The sequence below is a fragment of the Salmo salar genome, chromosome 18, assembly GCF_965601325.2.
Source record: "Salmo salar chromosome 18, fSalSal1, whole genome shotgun sequence".
NCBI lineage: Eukaryota > Metazoa > Chordata > Actinopteri > Salmoniformes > Salmonidae > Salmo > Salmo salar.
The window spans coordinates 99052182-99067186 of record NC_138308.1 but is presented as its reverse complement, the minus strand read 5'-3'; the positions used below and the strand labels follow the sequence as shown (position 1 = coordinate 99067186).

At 46.6% G+C, this 15005-nt stretch overlaps 1 protein-coding gene across 3 annotated transcripts in view; it reads left to right on the top strand.

Moving 5' to 3' along the window:
* The first annotated feature begins 1509 nt into the window (after window positions 1-1509).
* The window catches only part of LOC106578213 (uncharacterized), a 50247-nt gene continuing 36751 nt past the window's right edge, over window positions 1510-15005 (top strand). For all 3 annotated transcript variants that reach the window (XM_082965403.1, XM_082965401.1, XM_082965404.1), the window contains exon 1: window positions 1510-1860. The gene's annotated coding sequence lies outside the window, so the exon portion shown is untranslated. The remainder of the gene's footprint in view (window positions 1861-15005) is intronic.

The following is a 15005-nucleotide window of genomic DNA, read 5'->3' as shown; positions in this document are numbered from 1 at the left end:
AGAACGTCTCATTGTACTGTGTGTGCAGTGTTCTAGAACGTCTCATTGTACTGTGTGCAGTGTTCTAGAACGTCTCATTGTGCTGTGTGTGTGCAGTGTTCTAGAACGTCTCATTGTACTGTGTGTGTGCAGTGTTCTAGAACGTCTCATTGTACTGTGTGTGTGCAGTGTTCTAGAACGTATCATTGTACTGTGTGTGCAGTGTTCTAGAACGTCTCATTGTGCTGTGTGCAGTGTTCTAGAACGTCTCATTGTACTGTGTGTGTGCAGTGTTCTAGAACGTCTCATTGTACTGTGTGTGTGCAGTGTTCTAGAACGTCTCATTGTACTGTGTGTGCAGTGTTCTAGAACGTCTCATTGTACTGTGTGTGCAGTGTTCTAGAACGTCTCATTGTGCTGTGTGCAGTGTTCTAGAACGTCTCATTGTACTGTGTGTGCAGTGTTCTAGAACGTCTCATTGTACTGTGTGTGCAGTGTTCTAGAACGTCTCATTGTACTGTGTGTGCAGTGTTCTAGAACGTCTCATTGTACTGTGTGTTTACATAGCAACCATCAGATGCCTAAACAAAGAGACTAGGGGCTGTTCTCTCCACAGAGCTAATTGGTCTGTTTTCAGCCAGCTAGTTCCCAACGCTAAGACTTCATCCCGTTTTCTCCACCCTTCTCCCAAAGTGTACACTTGCGGACTTCCCGTCATGGATTTAACAATGGTGGAAACTCTGTCCAGCCTATGCTTACAGCAATCCAATGCTTTTAAATCCATGATTGTGGATTGTGCACTGTGCACACTTTGGGAGAAAGGGTGGAGAATGTTGTTTCCACGTCATTTCAATGAAACGTGGAAATAGACGTTGAATTGATGTCTGTACCCGGTGGGTAAGGTCTGGTTTCAGGCACAGTCTCGGGACTGTCCAGCTATTTCCCGTGGAATAAAACGGGACATTTAGAAACATTAAAATAACCATTGGTATTAGGAAAGTGCTATAGTAATTGGAGAGTTGATTGGCCAATGGAGAACAACATATCTTCACTGCTAAACCTGTTTTGACGATCTGCTGTGTGGTCGCGTCGGTGTATGTCCGTATCTAGAGGGTCATTTTGACAAGTATTTCTCCAGAGAGCAGGAGGAGCTCTGTCCACTGGGCAGCGGCGGCTAATCTGGGATACTGACAACTCTATTCTCTACACTGACTTTACCCAGCGCAGTGTTTTCAAGATGACTTAAAGGGACGATCTGTGGTGCAGCACTTGAACTAAGTTCATGAGGCATTCATAAGTTATTATTTAACAATCACAATGGCTATTTTATTAAAACACTTGTACCAATTACAGGTTGCACCCTTTAATTGTGACTGATACAGTGGCACACACTTGCAGTTAATTACTGGGAGGGGAACCGCTTTAATTCAAAGACAAGTGCCATGGTGCCAAAGGGAGGGACAGGCTGAGCTGTTATCTACCCTTCACACACTCCCTTCACACACAGCCTGTCCACTGCATGACATCATGGCACACAGAGGCTGCGTCAGATTGTAGGCAACCCTCATTCATTCGTTCATTTCATATTGTATTATTCTACAGTCAATATATTGTGCTATCAACAATGAGCGACTCCACTCTCTCTCTCTCGTCACACCTGAACGAGCAGCGTCCACGCATGCGCACCACTCTCCCTACGCACTCGCGCTCAACCGGTGTCCGGGAGAAAGCTCGTGCCAGTTTTACGGGGTAGGTCGGTGGGAGAGGTCTACTCTGTGAGCGTGTGTAACACTGGCACGGGATCCGTTTCTTCTATACCGAACAACATTCTCCTCGGTTTTGACTAGGAATATATCTACGTGTGCATGCTCCGATTTAACGGTAAGTTTTTGGACAATAAAACCGTATTTGCACTTTTTTTTTTAAATTAATTTTTATTGTTGTCGCCAACGGTTTGGAATTGGAACTACTCATCTCGTACTCGGTCATGTGGTTAGCTGTGTCTACCATGTCATAAAACGATGACACTTCATGGGGATTGTAGTGTATAAACTGGTGTTTAGTGATCACACTGTCATCCTCAGCTGTCCTTTTTTTGGCGTTAGTTTGGTTCAATAATAATAGTGACCATGTGCAGCTGGATTTCCGGTGATCTGCGTTTGTTTGATTAGCTTCATTTAAAAAAATAAATAATGTTTTATTCTAAAATAATTGCCACCGCAGGTCTCAATATGGTGTAATTGCAGACCCGCAATTCGGGGCGTTTCTTGATATGGGCGTTTCTTGATATCAGGGAACAACCTGCCATTGGTCAGTCCGTTGACACCTACCATTCGGTCAGTTCCGGTGTTATGAGACTGATTGTTTTTAGACACAGATGATTTGTTTACATAGCAGGTTAGGTGATTTAGCATGGCAGGTTAGGAGAATGAGGTTAAGGTTAGGAAAAGGGGTAGGCTTAGCTACAATCATACACGAAAGGAACGTCCACAGACCAATGGCGAGCGCCAATGCGTGTAATTTCCCATCAATAAACACCGATATCAGAAAACATCCCTAATTGCGGTCTGCAATTACACCCTTCTCACGATCTGACCAATGACGTACATAAACCCTGTATTGCTGATGCTATGTTTTAGCCAATGAGAGGCTTTGAAGCCAGCATTCGGCCAACCAATAGGAGAAGTCCTCCGTAGGAATGAATGGTATTCTACAGTATTTAATTTAAATGTTACGAGGACAAAATGAAATGTATTTATGTATTTTTTTTTTGGTTGTTGTTGTGTGGACAGTAATATTAGAACTTTCAAACAGATTATACTGTAATAAGGAAGTTTTGTAAAGTTTATTTTTAATTTACTCACCTCATAATATACCTTTTTTTTTTTTAAAGTAAGCATTAAGGTGTCTATAATAGAATACACGAATGTAGACATTAATAACTGCATTTCTATAACTTCCTAAATATGTTTACAATGGAGGAGGAGAACCAAGATGGCGGCAAGTTGGCTTCAAAACTGCACTTCCTGTCAGTCATCTAGTGTGTATAAATCATTGAATCTGATCTGATCTGTAATATTGTTGTCAATGACCAGCCTCTGTATGGAGTAAATAGGGCCAACGTTATGAGCGGACCTTAAAGGGCCTGGCCCGCCCGTCCAAATAAAATATTGAAGTATTGTTCAGACGCGCCTCGACAGAAAACACATCAATCTCTGATAAGAGCACCACTCTGTCTCAGTATGTGTAGACCATGTATCTGATGCTGTCTGGACAGTGAAACAGCACCTCTCTGTCTCAGTATGTGTAGACCATGTATCTGATGCTGTCTGGACAGTGAAACAGCACCTCTCTGTCTCAGTATGTGTAGACCGTGTATCTGATGCTGTCTGGACAGTGAAACAGCACCTCTCTGTCTCAGTATGTGTAGACCATGTATCTGATGCTGTCTGGACAGTGAAACAGCACCTCTCTGTCTCAGTATGTGTAGACCATGTATCTGATGCTGTCTGGACAGTGAAACAGCACCTCTCTGTCTCAGTATGTGTAGACCATGTATCTGATGCTGTCTGGACAGTGAAACAGAGCCCCTCTGTCTCAGTATGTGTAGACCATGTATCTGATGCTGTCTGGACAGTGAAACAGCACCTCTCTGTCTCAGTATGTGTAGACCAGGTATCTGATGCTGTCTGGACAGTGAAACAGAGCCCCTCTGTCTCAGTATGTGTAGACCATGTATCTGATGCTGTCTGGACAGTGAAACAGCTCCTCTCTGTCTCAGTATGTGTAGACCGTGTATCTGATGCTGTCTGGACAGTGAAACAGCACCTCTCTGTCTCAGTATGTGTAGACCGTGTATCTGATGCTGTCTGGACAGTGAAACAGCTCCTCTCTGTCTCAGTATGTGTAGACCATGTATCTGATGCTGTCTGGACAGTGAAACAGCACCCCTCTGTCTCAGTATGTGTAGACCATGTATCTGATGCTGTCTGGACAGTGAAACAGCACCCCTCTGTCTCAGTATGTGTAGACCATGTATCTGATGCTGTCTGGACAGGGAAACAGCTCCTCTCTGTCTCAGTATGTGTAGACCATGTATCTGATGCTGTCTGGACAGGGAAACAGCTCCTCTCTGTCTCAGTATGTGTAGACCATGTATCTGATGCTGTCTGGACAGTGAAACAGCACCTCTCTGTCTCAGTATGTGTAGACCATGTATCTGATGCAGTCTGGACAGTGAAACAGCACCTCTCTGTCTCCAGTATGTGTAGACCGTGTATCTGATGCTGTCTGGACAGTGAAACAGCACCCCTCTGTCTCAGTATGTGTAGACCATGTATCTGATGCTGTCTGGACAGGGAAACAGCTCCTCTCTGTCTCAGTATGTGTAGACCATGTATCTGATGCTGTCTGGACAGTGAAACAGCAAATCTCTGTCTCAGTATGTGTAGGCCATGTATCTGATGCTGTCTGGACAGTGAAACAGCACCTCTCTGTCTCAGTATGTGTAGACTATGTATCTGATGCTGTCTGGACAGTGAAACAGCAAATCTCTGTCTCAGTATGTGTAGGCCATGTATCTGATGCTGTCTGGACAGTGAAACAGCACCTCTCTGTCTCAGTATGTGTAGACCATGTGTCTGATGCTGTCTGGACAGTGAAACAGCACCTCTCTGTCTCAGTATGTGTAGACCAGGTATCTGATGCTGTCTGGACAGTGAAACAGAGCCCCTCTGTCTCAGTATGTGTAGACCATGTATCTGATGCTGTCTGGACAGTGAAACAGCTCCTCTCTGTCTCAGTATGTGTAGACCGTGTATCTGATGCTGTCTGGACAGTGAAACAGCACCTCTCTGTCTCAGTATGTGTAGACCGTGTATCTGATGCTGTCTGGACAGTGAAACAGCTCCTCTCTGTCTCAGTATGTGTAGACCATGTATCTGATGCTGTCTGGACAGTGAAACAGCACCCCTCTGTCTCAGTATGTGTAGACCATGTATCTGATGCTGTCTGGACAGTGAAACAGCACCCCTCTGTCTCAGTATGTGTAGACCATGTATCTGATGCTGTCTGGACAGGGAAACAGCTCCTCTCTGTCTCAGTATGTGTAGACCATGTATCTGATGCTGTCTGGACAGGGAAACAGCTCCTCTCTGTCTCAGTATGTGTAGACCATGTATCTGATGCTGTCTGGACAGTGAAACAGCACCTCTCTGTCTCAGTATGTGTAGACCATGTATCTGATGCAGTCTGGACAGTGAAACAGCACCTCTCTGTCTCCAGTATGTGTAGACCGTGTATCTGATGCTGTCTGGACAGTGAAACAGCACCCCTCTGTCTCAGTATGTGTAGACCATGTATCTGATGCTGTCTGGACAGGGAAACAGCTCCTCTCTGTCTCAGTATGTGTAGACCATGTATCTGATGCTGTCTGGACAGTATGTGTAGACCATGTATCTGATGCTGTCTGGACAGTGAAACAGCTCCTCTCTGTCTCAGTATGTGTAGACCATGTATCTGATGCTGTCTGGACAGTGAAACAGCACCTCTCTGTCTCAGTATGTGTAGACCATGTATCTGATGCAGTCTGGACAGTGAAACAGCACCTCTCTGTCTCCAGTATGTGTAGACCGTGTATCTGATGCTGTCTGGACAGTGAAACAGAGCCCCTCTGTCTCAGTATGTGTAGACCATGTATCTGATGCTGTCTGGACAGTGAAACAGCACCTCTCTGTCTCAGTATGTGTAGACCGTGTATCTGATGCTGTCTGGACAGTGAAACAGCACCTCTCTGTCTCAGTATGTGTAGACCGTGTATCTGATGCTGTCTGGACAGTGAAACAGCACCTCTCTGTCTCAGTATGTGTAGACCATGTATCTGATGCTGTCTGGACAGTGAAACAGCACCTCTCTGTCTCAGTATGTGTAGACCGTGTATCTGATGCTGTCTGGACAGTGAAACAGCACCTCTCTGTCTCAGTATGTGTAGCCCATGTATCTGATGCTGTCTGGACAGTGAAACAGCATCTCTCTGTCTCAGTATGTGTAGACCGTGTATCTGATGCTGTCTGGACAGTGAAACAGCACCTCTCTGTCTCAGTATGTGTAGACCGTGTATCTGATGCTGTCTGGACAGTGAAACAGCACCTCTCTGTCTCAGTATGTGTAGACCGTGTATCTGATGCTGTCTGGACAGTGAAACAGCACCTCTCTGTCTCAGTATGTGTAGACCGTGTATCTGATGCTGTCTGGACAGTGAAACAGCACCCCTCTGTCTCAGTATGTGTAGACCGTGTATCTGATGCTGTCTGGACAGTGAAACAGCACCTCTCTGTCTCAGTATGTGTAGAGCGTGTATCTGATGCTGTCTGGACAGTGAAACAGCACCTCTCTGTCTCAGTATATGTAGACCGTGTATCTGATGCTGTCTGGACAGTGAAACAGCACCTCTCTGTCTCAGTATGTGTAGACCGTGTATCTGATGCTGTCTGGACAGTGAAACAGCACCTCTCTGTCTCAGTATGTGTAGACCATGTATCTGATGCTGTCTGGACAGTGAAACAGCACCTCTCTGTCTCAGTATGTGTAGACCATGTATCTGATGCTGTCTGGACAGGGAAACAGCTCCTCTCTGTCTCAGTATGTGTAGACCATGTATCTGATGCAGTCTGGACAGTGAAACAGCACCTCTCTGTCTCAGTATGTGTAGCCCGTGTATCTGATGCTGTCTGGACAGTGAAACAGCTCCTCTCTGTCTCAGTATGTGTAGACCATGTATCTGATGCTGTCTGGACAGTGAAACAGCACCTCTCTGTCTCAGTATGTGTAGACCATGTATCTGATGCAGTCTGGACAGTGAAACAGCACCTCTCTGTCTCAGTATGTGTAGACCATGTATCTGATGCTGTCTGGACCAAAAGAGTATGGAATGTCATACTAGAGGTGAAGGGAGAGGACTCAGTCTCATTTTAAATGGTTTCAGATTAAGCCCGATGTGTTTCTATGGGTGTGTTCTGCAGACCTAAGCTTGTCGCCTGCCTTTTGCACTTCATTAGCGATAGCTCAAGACTGACGGACAGGTGGAATAAAGCGAGAACGAACCCACATTTTCATCAGGATATTTTCTGTTTTTATTTGTTGGCTTTAGGCCTATGTATTTTACTTAGTTGACGATGGAAGTTATAGGCCTACTGCTGCACTGGCCTATAGGCCATCTCTGAGTTAATAGGCCTACTGCTGCACTGGCCTATAGGCCATCTCTGAGTTAATAGGCCTACTGCTGCATTGACCTATAGGCTATCTCTGAGTTCTATGGAAGTTATAGCCTATAGACCTATGCAGTAGTAGGTCTATCTCTGAGTTCTATGGAAGTTACAGCCTATAGACCTATGCAGTAGTAGGTCTATCTCTGAGTTCTATGGAAGTTACAGCCTATAGACCTATGCAGTAGTAGGTCTATCTCTGAGTTCTATGGAAGTTATAGCCTATAGACCTATGCAGTAGTAGGTCTATCTCTGAGTTCTATGGAAGTTATAGCCTATAGACCTATGCAGTAGTAGGTCTATCTCTGAGTTATATGCTGTAATTTATTTTTCCGCCAATGGATCATGGTGTCGATGTGTCCATACGGCAGAGGTTGGTGATCTCACAAATAATTTAAACCTTTTTAGATTTGATCATTTTAATTCAGATTTTTATGATTTAATCACGTGACAATGATTTTAAGAAAGTAAAAACATTAATTGAAACGAAACTGTTCTGAGAAAGTGTGCAGAAGAAAGTCACGACTGGCACGCAGATCAGTAGAAATGGTACAATAAAACTTCCCAAAGCTTGAAACTCGCCCCTTGTGGTCTTTACCATAACACACGCATAGGTCTCATCCTATGGAAATCTGTCCGTGACCCAACTCTCTGACGGTGTGTCGGGGAGTTGCAAAAAAACACATTTGAATTTCACACCTCACACTGGTCCGGGTTACCCCACTGGTCCGGGTTACCCCACTGGTCCGGGTTACCCACTGGTCCGGGTTACCCCACTGGTCCGGGTTACCCCACTGGTCCGGGTTACCCACTGGTCCGGGTTACCCCACTGGTCCGGGTTACCCACTGGTCCGGGTTACCCCACTGGTCCGGGTTACCCCACTGGTCCGGGTTACCCCACTGGTCCGGGTTACCCACTGGTCCGGGTTACCCCACTGGTCCGGGTGACCCACTGGTCCGGGTTACCCCACTGGTCCGGGTTACCCCACAGCAAATTGCAGTAGTCCAGACAGAAGAGAACAAGTGTCTGGAGTAGGACCAGCGCCGCTTCCTGTGTTGGGTAGCGTCATACTCTACGGATGTTGTAGAGCATGAACCTGCAGGAACGAGGCACTGCTTTGTTTGCAGAGAACGACAGGGTGTGGTCCAGAGTCACGCCAAGTTTCTTTGCATTCGGGGGAGGAGGGGGACAATGTGGAATTGTCAACCATGATGGAGAGGTCTTGGAGCGGGAAGACCTTCCCCGGGAGGAAGAGCAGCTTCGTCTTGTTTAGCTTGAGGCGGTGGACTGACAGAGAAGCATGTTGCCACCTGGGTGTCAGAAGGGGGGGAAAGAGAAAAGTAGTTGAGTGTCATCCGCATAGCAATGACAGGAGAGGATATGACCAGTGACTTGGTGTATAGAGAGGAGAGGTCCTTCCTCATAGCAATGACAGGAGAGACCATGTGAGGATATGACAGAGCTGAGTGACTTGGTCTATAGAGAGGAGAGGACCTAGAACCGAGCCCTGGGGGGACACCAAAAGCGAGAGTACGTGGTGCAGATACAGATCCTCTCCACGTCACCTGGTAGGAGCGGCCTGCCCGGTAGGATGCAATCCAAGAGTGTGCAGAGCCAGAGACGCCCAACCCTGAGAGGGTGGAGAGGAGGATCTGATGGTTCACGGGGGTCGAAGGCAGCGGATAGATCTAGGAGGATGACAACAGAGGAGAGAGAGTCAGATTTGGCAGAGCAAAGAGTCTCAGTGACACAGAGAAGAGCAGTCTCAGTTGAGTGACCTGTCTTGAAGCCTGATTGGTTAGAGTCAAGAAGATGGTTCTGAGAGAGATAACGAGAGAGTTGGTCAGAGACAGTACAATCAAGTTGTGGGTGGAAGGGGATACTGGTCTGTGGTTTCCTGAGGAGGGGAGCGACTTGGCCATGTTGAAGTCAGAGAGGATGCAGCCAGTGGTCAGGGATGTGTTGATGAGGAATGGGAGAAGATTCTCCAGAGATGGTCTGGAGCAGGGGATGGAGTTGTGTGGTCAGGTTGTCGAGCAGCCAGACCCTCACTAGTCACAGGATTTCATCTGGAGAGAGAGAGAGAGAGAGAGAGGGGAGAAAGAGGTCAGGGCCTAGGGTAGTTCTGTGTGAGTGCACAGAGGAGGAGGAGGGTGGAAAGAGTTTCAGTGGACAAGTGACAGTGACAACATGGAATTCAAATTGGCAGACAGGTGAGAGGGGGAGATGAACAGGTGAGAGGGAGAGTAATGAGTAGCCCTGTGCCACCACCGCGACGACCAGAAGCTCTCGGACTATGAGAGAAAACAGATGAAGAGAGAGCAGCTGGTGTAGCAGTGTTCTCTGGGATGATCCATGTCTCCTTCAGGGCCAAAAAGTCAAGGGACTGAAGGGCAGCGTAGGCTGAGATGAACTTGGCGTTCTTGACCGCATATCGTTCCAAACGCTGCCGGAGAACAGGAGTTCTACATGGGTTGTGCGCATGGTACACCATACTAGAAGGGTTACAGTCTGCAGGGGAGGGGAGAGTCTGTACAGTCTGCAGGGGAGGGGAGAGTCTGTACAGTCTGCAGGGGAGGGGAGAGTCTGTACAGTCTGCAGGGGAGGGGAGAGTCTGTACAGTCTGCAGGGGAGGGGAGAGTCTGTACAGTCTGCAGGGGAGGGGAGAGTCTGTACAGTCTGCAGGGGAGGGGAGAGTCTGTACAGTCTGCAGGGGAGGGGAGAGTCTGTACAGTCTGCAGGGGAGGGGAGAGTCTGTACAGTCTGCAGGGGAGGGGAGAGTCTGTACAGTCTGCAGGGGAGGGGAGAGTCTGTACAGACTGCAGGGGAGGGGAGAGTCTGTACAGTCTGCAGGGGAGGGGAGAGTCTGTACAGTCTGCAGGGGAGGGGAGAGTCTGTACAGTCTGCAGGGGAGGGGAGAGTCTGTACAGTCTGCAGGGGAGGGGAGAGTCTGTACAGTCTGCAGGGGAGGGGAGAGAACCGGGGTAGAAAACACACACAGTTGCCAAAGCTACAAAAATAGCAAATTGAGAATCTATGAATAACAAGGTGAGATACTGAAGTGAGAGAGTGGAGCTTTCCTCTCTCTCCTTCCTCGACTGAAGAACCGTCTTTGTTTTCAGCGACGGTCTTAGTTTTGACGACGAGACGTCGATTACCAAAACCACAAAAAGTCACAAATTGCCCTGCCCCTTAATCCTGGTTGATGTCATCAATCTGCAAGTTATAAGCAGTCAGCAGTTTAATTCACACGCCAAGTAGGCTACTGTGCTGGGCTCTACTGTGCTGGGCTCTACTCTGCTGAGCTCTACTGGGCTCTACTGGGCTCTACTGTACTGAGCTCTACTGTACTGGGCTCTACTGTGCTGGGCTCTACTGTGCTGAGCTCTACTGTACTGGGCTCTACTGTGCTGGGCTCTACTGTGCTGGGCTCTACTGTACTGAGCTCTACTGTGCTGGGCTCTACTGTACTGGGCTCTACTGTGCTGGGCTCTACTGTGCTGAGCTCTACTGTGCTGGGCTCTATTGTGCTGGGCTCTACTGTACTGGGCTCTACTGTACTGGGCTCTACTGTACTCTACTTTGATGTCTAAACTTATGAAACATAAATGTCTATGATTGGTTAAGATTTGGTCCGGACCAATCAAATTTGGTCTTGTTAGGGGGCAGAGGTCATTCAAATGTATTGCCAGTGTGTAGAATAATACCCAAATATGCAAGGAGTATATTGCATATTTCTACCCTTTTTGTGTATTTAGGATACGTCACTATGAAGAGAATGACATTCATATCCATTATTATGCGTTTCTGTGTAGTACAGATCAAGGATCCATGATGAAATTACTTTACCGTAATTCTGTTACCGTGTGTAAATCCACTTCACTTACTGTAGTTCATTAACCAAAAGAGCCGTTATCGTGTTAACACCCCGTTCTTTCTGCAGACGTCTTTGAAAACTCAATTTGGAGTTTTGGGAAAATGTGGGCGAATTAAAAAAAATAAAAAAATATATATATAAAATTCAAAAAAACGGAGGGAGATTTTACCGAAATTCTGTTACCCAACTTTTCATCTGTACATTTCTACCAGTAAATAAGAATTTATTCTTAACTTATTTGCCAAGATAAATAAAATACATGTGTTTTTGTAAAATGTTAAAAGTTGTCCTTGTGCAAGAGTTGTAATGTTTGTTAAGCTTTGAAATCAATGATTTTTGTTTGGCATTTTATGTTTAACATTTTAAGTGAAAAATCGGAGTCTTGGCTCAATTCCATTGCCGTGGAATTACCCTACTGTTGAGGGAGGGAGGGAGGGAGGGAGGGGGAGAGAGGGATGTCCCCGGGCGGTACGGTGCCCTCTCTGGGGGTTGCATGTTATCCAGGACACCCCTGCTTTGAACCAAGCTCTGGATGACCCAGGGATAATGACCCAGGGATAATCTCTTTACAAAGAGGCAGTTTCTGTCTCTCTCTGTCTCTCTCTGTCTCTCTCTCTCTCTCTCTCTCTCTCTCTCTCTCTCTGTCTCTGTCTCTCTCTCTCTCTCTCTCTCTCTCTCTCTGTCTCTGTCTCTGTCTCTCTCTGTCTCTGTCTCTCTCTCTGTCTCTCTCTCTGTCTCTCTCTCTCTCTCTCTGTCTCTCTCTCTCTCTGTCTCTCTCTCTCTCTCTCTCTCTCTCTGTCTCTCTCTCTGTCTCTGTCTCTCTCTCTGTCTCTCTCTCTCTCTGTTTCGCTCTCTCCCCTCTCTCCCCTGACATTTCAAAGCTCAGTGAATAGTTCTCCGCAGGTCGGTCTCAAAGTGGTTGGCATTTATGTATGTCCCCATTACCAGTAAAACATCATCAGAATCTATTTATTTCCCTTACATGCTGTTTCCTTGTTCGTTTGTTCAGTGGTTTCATTCTCAACCAGGATTTCTATGGAAACGCCGTCTGGGTCTTTGGGTGTCAAAAAATACTATTTTGACGTGTGAAATCAGCTTGTTGACCAATCAGGACCTGAATATGACTGCACGTCACATAATAATTTAACTCGTTCTTACGTTTTTTTTACGTAGTTATTACATATTGATTACACTATCACTCGTATTTCATATGTCAACACCGATTCATCGGTACGTATGCTATGATGCTGGTAAAGTTGCCTTGCGCGCCAACAGTGCTGGTCATTAAAAAAAAGCTAGCTAGCTAATGGATGCAAACAATGTTCTTCCCATAAACACATAGCAAAACGACAATCTGTTTCAGTAGCTATAGTTAGCTAGCTAACTATCTAGCTAGGTGTCATCATCTAAAATAACCCTCATTTATAAGACAGTTCTTATTTGATTAATGGTGGTCGGTCCCCGTCTATGTGAAGCTAGCCACAGTAGTGGACTTTGCGGTTTTGCCTTCAAAATAAAAGTATGACATAAATATGCTATTTGTATTCATTTGCATCACTGTCAATGACATACTTTTATTTTGAAGGCAAAACGCAAATTCCACTATTGTGCCTAATCCTTATTGTGGCTAACTTCACAACCCATAACCCGGTCCAGTTGAGCCTCACTAGCCAGATGAAGCTAGATGGCTGCTGATAACGTTAGCTTTGGGCAACAGGGTTAAGTAGCTGGCTAGCTCTTTATTTTCATGAACTGAAGTTCAATTTCAATAGGCGAACAACATGTGGCAGCCTAGCTAATACTTAACTCACAAGATTCCCAGAAGTTGCAGTCAAACAAATGACGCTTTATTACCAACGCGGTATTGTAAACACATCGTTCGTGGCCGGTGTTTGCTTGTTGGCAAACTTTTTTTTGGAACAGAGCTTAGTCACTAACCAAAGACGGCATCACACAGCCTAGTCACTAACCAAAGACGGCATCACACAGCCTAGTCACTAACCAAAGACAGCATCACACAGCCTAGTCACTAACCAAAGACAGTCTCACAGCATCACACAGCCTAGTCACTAACCAAAGACAGCATCACACAGCCTAGTCACTAACCAAAGACAGCATCACACAGCCTAGTCACTAACCAAAGACAGCATCACACAGCCTAGTCACTAACCAAAGACAGCATCACACAGCCTAGTCACTAACCAAAGACAGCATCACACAGCCTAGTCACTAACCAAAGACAGCATCACACAGCCTAGTCACTAACCAAAGACAGCATCACACAGCCTAGTCACTAACCAAAGACAGCATCACATAGCCTAGTCACTAACCAAAGACAGTCTCACAGCATCACACAGCCTAGTCACTAACCAAAGACAGCATCACATAGCCTAGTCACTAACCAAAGACAGCATCACATAGCCTAGTCACTAACCAAAGACAGCATCACACAGCCTAGTCACTAACCAAAGACAGCATCACACAGCTTAGTCACTAACCAAAGACAGCATCACACAGCCTAGTCACTAACCAAAGACAGCATCACACAGCCTAGTCACTAACCAAAGACAGCATCACACAGCCTAGTCACTAACCAAAGACAGCATCACACAGCCTAGTCACTAACCAAAGACAGCATCACACAGCCTAGTCACTAACCAAAGACAGCATCACACAGCCTAGTCACTAACCAAAGACAGCATCACACAGCCTAGTCACTAACCAAAGACAGCATCACATAGCCTAGTCACTAACCAAAGACAGTCTCACAGCATCACACAGCCTAGTCACTAACCAAAGACAGCATCACATAGCCTAGTCACTAACCAAAGACAGCATCACACAGCCTAGTCACTAACCAAAGACAGCATCACACAGCCTAGTCACTAACCAAAGACAGCATCACAGCATCACACAGCCTAGTCACTAACCAAAGACAGCATCACACAGCCTAGTCACTAACCAAAGACAGCATCACACAGCCTAGTCACTAACCAAAGACAGCATCACATAGCCTAGTCACTAACCAAAGACAGCATCACACAGCCTAGTCACTAACCAAAGACAGCATCACACAGCCTAGTCACTAACCAAAGACAGCATCACACAGCCTAGTCACTAACCAAAGACGGTCCACACTCAGAATGAGACGTTTCTTGTCAACGATATGAGAACTGGTTAAATTGGTTGGGTGCCAGCGCTGTGTGGGGGGGTCACTAGCAGCGGGCATAGACCCACCTCGCCCCCTCACAGCGCAGCACGACGGGGGACCGGGCATGCTACTAAAGCTCTTTCACCAACCTCTTTAAAGTTACGCCCTCACTGGGGAGCAATCCGGGGTTACCCCGGTGACCACTGAGTGAGTTCATGGTGTGTGTGTGTGTGTGTGTGTGTGTGTGTGTGTGTGTGTGTAAGGGGACAGACAGAGGAGAGGTCAAATTCAGAGTGAAGTGAAATAGCAGACTAGACAGCAGAAATCCTCTAGTGTAAACCCTTCCTAAGAAATGCATGCTACTCTTTCTTCTCTCTCGATATCAAATCAAAGTGTTTCTCTCTCATCACTCTCTCTCTCTCTCTCCTCAGTCGCTCGCTCGCTCTCTCTCTTCAGTCTCTCGCTCGCTCGCTCTCTCTCCTCAGTCTCGCTCTCTCTCCTCAGTGGCTCGCTCTCTCTCCTCAGCCTCTCTCTCCTCAGCCTCTCTCTCCTCAGTCTCTCTCTCTCTCCTCAGTCTCTCTCTCTCCCTCAGCCTCTCTCTCTTCCTCAGCCTCTCTCTCCTCAGCCTCTCTCCCTCAGCCTCTCTCTCCTCAGCCTCTCTCTCCTCAGTCTCTCTCTCCTCAGCCTCTCTCTCCTCAGCCTCTCTCTCCTCAGCCTCTCTCTCCTCAGTCTCGC